Source organism: Mastomys coucha, unplaced genomic scaffold, assembly GCF_008632895.1.
Source record: "Mastomys coucha isolate ucsf_1 unplaced genomic scaffold, UCSF_Mcou_1 pScaffold21, whole genome shotgun sequence".
Classification (NCBI taxonomy): domain Eukaryota; kingdom Metazoa; phylum Chordata; class Mammalia; order Rodentia; family Muridae; genus Mastomys; species Mastomys coucha.
This window is the reverse complement of record NW_022196904.1, coordinates 114,396,615-114,404,328: the sequence shown is the minus strand read 5'-3', so window position 1 is coordinate 114,404,328 and position 7,714 is coordinate 114,396,615. Positions and strand designations below refer to the sequence as shown.

Sequence of the window (7,714 nt, the reverse complement as noted above, 5' to 3'; positions counted from 1 at the left end):
GAAAGAGAGAGACAGAGAGACAGAGAGAGAGAAAGAGAGACACACACACAGAGAGAGAGAGAGAGAGAGAGAGAGAGAGAGAGAGAGAGAGAGAGAGAGAGAGGTGGATTTCTGAGTTCGAGGCCAACCTGGTCTACAGAGTGAGTTCCAGGACAGCCAGGGAGAGAATGAATCCAACAAATGCTGGCACTCTTCTTTTTATTCAGTCCAGATCTGAGACCATTGAATGTCACCACCTGTCATCAGGGCATGTCCCCTTCTCACCTTTGTTAATCTAGACAATTCCTGGCAGTCATTCCAGAGACAGGTTTCCATGGTGATTTTAATTTCTTTCTTCCATCCACTCAACCATCCATCCACCCATCCATCTATTTATTTGTATATGTTTTTTCTTTTTTACTTTTGTAATTATATTTATGTACAGAAAACTTAGTGTACATTTAACCCAATTTAGTGGCCAGTTCCAGCTTGGCAATTTGAGCTACAGACTTAGGACCCAGGATGTTGCCTCCCCAGTGGTGACGGATCTCATCATATCTGTCATTATAATTGGTCCTAATAGCTTCCACCAGCTTAGCCAGAGCGCCCTTGTCTTCCGAGTTAACTTGTGTGAAGGCAACAGTGGTGTCTTCCTGTGGACCAGGCACCCCAGCTTAGCCTTTCCCTTGATGATGCAGTAGGGTACCTCCATCTTTCGACACAAGGCAGGCAGGAAAACCGCTCAATGGGGGTCTACATCATGGGCAATCACCACCTGCTGAGCCTTCTTGTTCTCCACCAAGGTGGTAACTGTATTGACTCCTGCTCAGAGGACGGGTGTTCTCTTAGTTGGGACGTCCCCTTTGCCAGCAGCTTTCTTCTCAGCACGGGCCAGTAGCCTTTGCTTCTTCTCCTGCTTTGTCTCTGGTCTGTACTTGTTGGCAAGCTTAAGCAGCTGAGTAGCTGTTTGCCTGTCCAGGGCCTGGGTGAACTGGTTAATGGCAGGAGGTACTTTGAGACGCTTATAGAGGATGGCTCTTTGCTGCTGCAGCCTGATGTGGCAGGGCCATTTGACGAAGTGTTTTAGGTCTCTTTTGGGCTGGATGTCCTGCCCAATGCCGAAGTTCTTGGGCCTCTTCTCAAAGGATTGACCACCTTCTTGGCCTCCTGTTTCTTGACGATGGCAGGGGCCAGGGCCACCTTCTTCCCCTTCGCCTTCTTTCCTTTGGACATCTTGTCTGGTGGAGAGAGAAAACTGTATATGTTTTTTTCAAGACGGGGTTTCTCTATGTAGCTTTGACTGTCCTGGAACTTATTCTGTAGACCAGGCTGGTCTTGAACTCACAAAGATCTGTCTGCCTCTGCCTCCCAAGTGCTGAGATTAAGGCATGCACTGCCACCTCCGGGCTCCTATGGTGATTTAAAATCCTGTCAGGTTGATAAGATTAACCATCATGAGGGGCCAGTCAGATGTGGGTCCCCCCACCCTTACCCTAAGCTTGCTTCCACAGGGACATGGACTTGACTTGGAAAGACTACAAGGTTTGGGGCTACAGTGAGTTCCATGTCTGATTAATGTGCCAGTCTAGACATTGTTTATCAGATTGAGAAATGACCCGACCCGCGGGTCTCAGTAATTCGGGGGACACGAGGAGGGTCGCAACCTGAAAATAAAGAACGAGCGAGAGAGAAGACAGGACTCAAGGAAGCATTGCTGTCAAGAGCCGTTTACTAAAAGCAGGAGCTCAAATTTAAAACAAGGTTTTGGAAGGGCGGGGGGCAGGAGGGAGTACAGTGAAGAATTACAAGATCTTCTGGGGGCCATGGGAACCCCGAGGACAACAGGTAGGGAGGAAACGGTTGGGTAGGTAACAGTTTCTCAAAAGTCAAGGTACACTGATCACGCTTCTCTCAGGGCCAAGCAGGAAATTTGTGATTGCCAGGCAGAATATTTATCTCTGGATACTAGTCAGGTGGAGGCAGGTCAGCCAAGGGCCATTTGGTTCCCAACAGAGAAACACTTTCTGAGCTCCAGTGTTCTAAATGCTGGCTGTGCCATCCAGCTGCAGAGGTGACAATACTCTGAATGGGCAGAGAAACCACAGCAACCTGAGAGAGGACATGGTGAAGACAGAAGTGAAGCTCCCCTGACATCTGAACCACCTCCTTCCACATGGTTATTGCACCTGCCAGCCTGAGCCTCCCTGGCTTATAGGTGTGACAGCCAAACCCTCAAGGCCACAAGCAGGCAAGCAAAGAGACAGCACTTCTGTGGAAGTTTGAAAGAAAATGGCCCCCATGTGCTCACAGGGAGTGGCACTACTAGGAGATGTGGCCTTCATGGAGTTGATGTAGTCTTGCTGGAGGAAGTGTGTCACTGGGGGTGGGCTTTGACATCTCAGGTGCTCAAGCTAGGATGAGTGTAGTAGTCTCTTGATCCTGCTGCCTGCCGATCCAGATGTAGAACTCTCAGCTCCTTCTCCAGCACCATGTGTGCTTCTCCAGTCTGTGTGCCACCATGCTTCCTGCCATGATGATAACAGACTAAACTTCTGAAACTGTAAGCCAGTCCCAGTGAAATGTTTTCCTTTGTAAGAGTTGTTGAGGTCATGGTGTCTCTCCACAGCAATAAAATTTGAACTATGACAGCTTCCAAACATTCTGATGCGTTCTCCCGGGGAGGGCACTCACTGTTTCTTAAGCATTGGAAGACTCCAAGCCTCCTCACAGACTGCTGCCCCAAGAGGACTGTGCAGAGGACAGAGAGGCGGGCTCAAGGGCAGCGGCTGCTTTGGAGATGTAGAGGAAAGAACTGCGTTTTCCACTTTCTGGGCTGTCAAAGGGAAGCTTTGAGGTAAGCCTGGTCTCTCTCTGTTTCTATGTAGCTCACAAGCATAACTGTTGCCATGGGCTATGGGGTGCGGTTTCTGGGAGAAGGAAGGATTGGCTGGGACAGCTGGGCTGTTCCTGCACCCCTAGAGCAGGGTGTTCTGAAGTGCTTTAGCCCAAGGAGTCCTGCGACACCCAGAACCTGGGGTCCCTCAGCCATGTGAGTGGAGAATGTGTGACAAAACTCTTGCTTGGATTGACCCCTGAGACCCCGGGGCCATGAATCCTAGCCTTTTGTGGACAGCTGCTTCCTATCTGTATGACATCTGTTTTATGTGGCTCATATCCAGCCATGAAAGTGAGCCAAGATACTGCTCTGCTGTGCCCACTTTGTTCCTGGGATTTTCTTGGTCAGGGTGCTTTTTTGTACCACCCTTGTGGTAGACTCCTGGGACCCAAGGACAGAGTGTACTCTGTATCCTCAGAACTCAGACATCTGCATGACACATGCTGAAAGTTCTGGCTTGTCCCCTCTGCCCCAGTGTAGACCAGACAAACCCATATCTGCCAGGGGACCTTGAGAGCGTGGTGCATGTAATGTGAGAGTGGTATTAAGGCAGGCCCCTATTCTTCTCAGTGTGTGGGTCTTGGGTCTCTCATCGTTCATTCTAATCCTGTCTTTGTGTTTTCGCTGTTTCTCAGTGCTCCACACATTATTATGTGCCTACTGTTTGCATCAGCCAGGATAGGCTAGGTGATGCCTTTATGGCCAATGTTCCCCAGGCCTCTGTGTCTCACAAGGCAAAGGTCTGCTTCTCCCTTGTATTTTGTGGCCCTTGTTGGTTGTGGGTCTATTTAGTCACCTGTGCCCCAGAATCCAGGCTTTTTCTGAGTGTCTCTTGAGGAAAGGAGGAAATATGGGAGCAATGTACCTATCCTTAAAACTTGGCTGAGGTGGGTCATACGGCCAAACTAGATGCCAATCTGGTGGGAGTGTGTACCCGCCAAATTCAAAGGGTGGTCAGCAAGTGGTTTTCAGGCACATTAGTGTCTACCATCTTTCCTAATGAAAGAAAAGAGCGTTTGTTTTTATTTAATAATTTGAAGAACAGTCTCACTCACCACTCACAGAAGAGAAGCATGAGAGTAAGTGAATGCCATTACAGAGCAAGCTCCTCATAGATGACGGAAGACGGGACCATGCTGGGAAACTGGCTAGGATCACCCAAGCTAGAAGGGTGTCATGGTCAAAGTGATAGGCACTTCAGACAGCAAGCCTGGGAGAGCACCCAGGACACTCTGCCTGCCCATATGAACTTGGGTATATCATCATATCTGAGCTGGTCCCTCATCTGCCCCATAGCAATTGCAGAACTAACCCTAGGTGCTTGGGGTATTGTTGTGCTTCTTAAAGGAGCAGATGTGTATGTGGCCCTAATAAAGGCAGGTGACTGATTCCATTGGTAGCACAAATTTGCTGAGCCACTGTTCTAAATTCCTCCAAAATGTTAAGCCAGGGCAAGCGAGATGGCTCAGCTGATAGAAGTGCTTGCAATGCAAGCATAAGGACTCCAGTTTGTATTGACAGCACTTATATAAAAAGTAGGGGTTGGAATTTGAACCTATAACTCTGGTGCTGAGGAAGTGCAGAAAGGTACCTCTCTGGGGCTTGCTGGCTGTCAGTGTGGTCAAACCATCAAGCACCAGGTTCAAGGAAAGACTGTGTCTCAAGAAGAGCACCTGGTGTTGATCTAATTCTGGTCCTAGTATATGGGGGGTGAAGAGGGGAAGAAGGAGGAAGGGAGGGGAGGAACACAGAGAGGAAGGGTGGGAGAATCTGACTGTTTTACGGGCACAGGAGGACGTACAGCCATAACGCGACCAGAGGTAGGCATTCAGTCCTCCTGCCTCCTGCTCAGTCTCCAGGAGCTGCTGAGGAGGCAGTGATACGAGAAGCAGTGACCTCCACTTCATAACAAGAACCCCGAGACTCAAGAGACTCCAAAGCAGAGCAACCTAGCCAGAACACCAACTAGTCAACCCCCAAAGGACAGAAGCCAACGAGAGCACCTAAATCAAATAATTGAAAAAAAAAAAAACCCTAGGGGATGAACTCCTTGGTACTGGTCTTGACAGACTTCTCAGATGTGATGTTAAAGCACAGACAAGAAGATAAAATCAAGAGGCATGTGCAACCATTCTCAGCAAACAAGCTTCTTCCCAGCACAAAAATCAGAGAAGGCAGTGCATGAAAAGGGGGAAAACACCGAGAAGCCACAGATCTGATAAGGGGTTAGTAAAGCAGAAACTTAAGGGTTCTTTAGAAAGTCAGTTAGGTGATGTTGTGCTGGGGCAAACACGGAAAGGAGTGTTTTCCTGAAGTGGACGCAGGTGAAAGAACTAAGGCAGCCTTGTGAAGGAACATTTAGCTGAAACAGACACAAGTAAAAAGATGTTCTGCTAAAACAAGCACATGTACCAACATATGAATAAATAAAGGTGATAAAAATTTAAGAGAGAGACAAAGGACCCAAATGAGCATTAAAAAAAAAAGGTGTATCAATGACCAACAGTCTGGGCAAAATCTCTCAGTACTATTGACTATCAGAGAAGTGTGCCAATCACAGCTGCCAGGAGCTGTCACCTCACAGCTTGGCAGGATGACTTTTACCAAATAGCCAGGGTGACAGGCAGTGGACAAGTGTGTAGGGTCCTCAGTCCGTCAGGAACAGCTACAGTATGAGACTCATGTTTGCTTTCTCCTCTTAAGGGTCTCTCAGTGGAGCCCAAGCCAGCCTGATGCTTGGGGTCCTCTCAACACGGCCTTCCTTATTCCCAAAGACCAGGGTACAGAAGCAGGAATGACTATACCAATGGATAAAAAAGAGAATGGGATATCAATGCTCCACACATACATGCATACGGTCCACACATCCACATAAATCTGTGTACAATGAAAAACGGTTCTTACAGGTTCCAGGGAACCCAAGGACTGATGCATGTTGGGGAAGTGTGTTGCCACTGAGCCATCCTGAGCTCTCCATGTTTCTGAGCATTGCTCAAATTGGTCTTGAACTCCTAGGCACAGTGTTTCCTCTTGTCTCTGCCCTCTGAGAAGCTCACTGACCCTCACTCACAGTGAGTATTATTCAGTCATAAAGAGAAGGAAGTCTTGATGTCTGGGACAACATGGATGCAGCTGGAGGAAACAAGCCAGAGACAGAAAGACCAGCTTCTATCTACCTATCTAATCACCTGCTGTCTGTCTGTCTGTCTCTCTATTTGTGCATGCCTCTCTCCCCTCTCCCTCTCCCTCTCCCTCTCCCTCTCCCTCTCCCTCTCCCTCTCCTCTCTCTCTCTCTCTCTCTCTCTCTCTCTCTCTCTCTCTCTCTCTCTCTCTCTGTGTGTGTGTGTGTGTGTGTGTGTGTAGGCAAGAGGACAGCTTGCAGGAGTCAGTTCTCTTGTTCCACAATGTAGGTCCTAGGGATCGAACTCAGGTCCTGCAGCTTGATGGCAAGTGCCTTTGCCCACCGAGCCATTTTGCCTGCCCTGTGTCTTCACTTTTGGGTGGAAGTGGGTGAGGGAGGGTGACATGTGTGTGTAGGAGATGTTTGTCCTAAGATGAGTGGGTCTGGAGCTCTGAGATAGCATGGTTGTACTGGGTGCATTCAGCTGACTGTGGTATCATTACACAATGGGTATGTGTATTGAGTCACCACAGTGTGTACTTGGACTACACTGTCTTTCTGTCAGTTGAGCAACTTCGCTAGACTTTAATCATTCACACTGTCTTCAGCACAGTTTGTCTTGTGTACTTCTTATGCATCATCTCCGCCATTGTTAATACTCTTTTCAAAACAGGTGATGCAATGTAAATGTGTGGCAAATGTGTGACAGCATACACTTCAGCCCCAGCACTGTGGAGTTCTACAGATCCAGTTCCATCTGGCCCAGGCTACATAGTGAGACTGTGTCCCAATTGTCCACAAAACAAATCAACAATAACAACAACCCCCAACAACAGCAACAACAAAAGAAAACTTGACTCTGCCTTCCCACAGAAATATGAGGGAATCAAGAAAATGGATGTGGGCGGAGGAGATGGCTCTGTAAAGCACTTGCCTTGCTGCCACGAGGATCTGAGTTTGTTCCTGAATCCACATAAAATCCAGACCCAACGGCATGCACTTGGAATCCCAGCTCTTGTGAAGCAGAGACAGGTGACTGTCTGAGGTGCCCAGCCAGTGTTGTTGCTGCGCTCCAGACCATAAGAGTCTGAGCCAGGCGGAGGTGGCACACGCCTTTAATCCCAGCACTTGGGAGGCAGAGGCAGCCTGGTCTACAGAGTGAGTTCCAAGACAGCCAGGGCTACACAGAGAAACCCTGTCTCAAAAAAACAAAAACAAAAACAAAAACAAAACAAAACAAAACAAAAGAGAGTCTCTGTCTGAAAGGAGGTGAGTGGTGTACCTGAGCTTGTCATCCAAGGCTGTCACCTCCACACACATATGAACCCATGTAGACCATACACATGTGTATCCATACAGACCACACACACACACATGTACCCATATAGACACACATACATGTATCCCCCACATGTACCCACACAGACCACACACATGTACCCACAGACACACACACACACACACACACACACACACACATATACCCACACAGACCATACACACATGTACCCACACAAACCACACACATGTACCCACAGAGACCTACACACACATGTACCCACAGACACACACACACACACACACACACACACACACACACACACACATACACATACCCATACAGACTACACACACATGTACCCACACAGATTCACATTAAAAAAGAAGAAAACCCAGTAAGACACTCTCTGTCTTGAAAGCTGGAGTCTGAGGCAGCT

General features: G+C 48.2%; 1 pseudogene; it reads right to left on the bottom strand.

The window, feature by feature from the left end:
- Positions 1 to 440: 440 nt before the first annotated feature.
- On the bottom strand, positions 441 to 1,212 carry LOC116100902 (annotated as a pseudogene).
- Between the last annotated feature and the right edge of the window lie 6,502 nt (positions 1,213 to 7,714).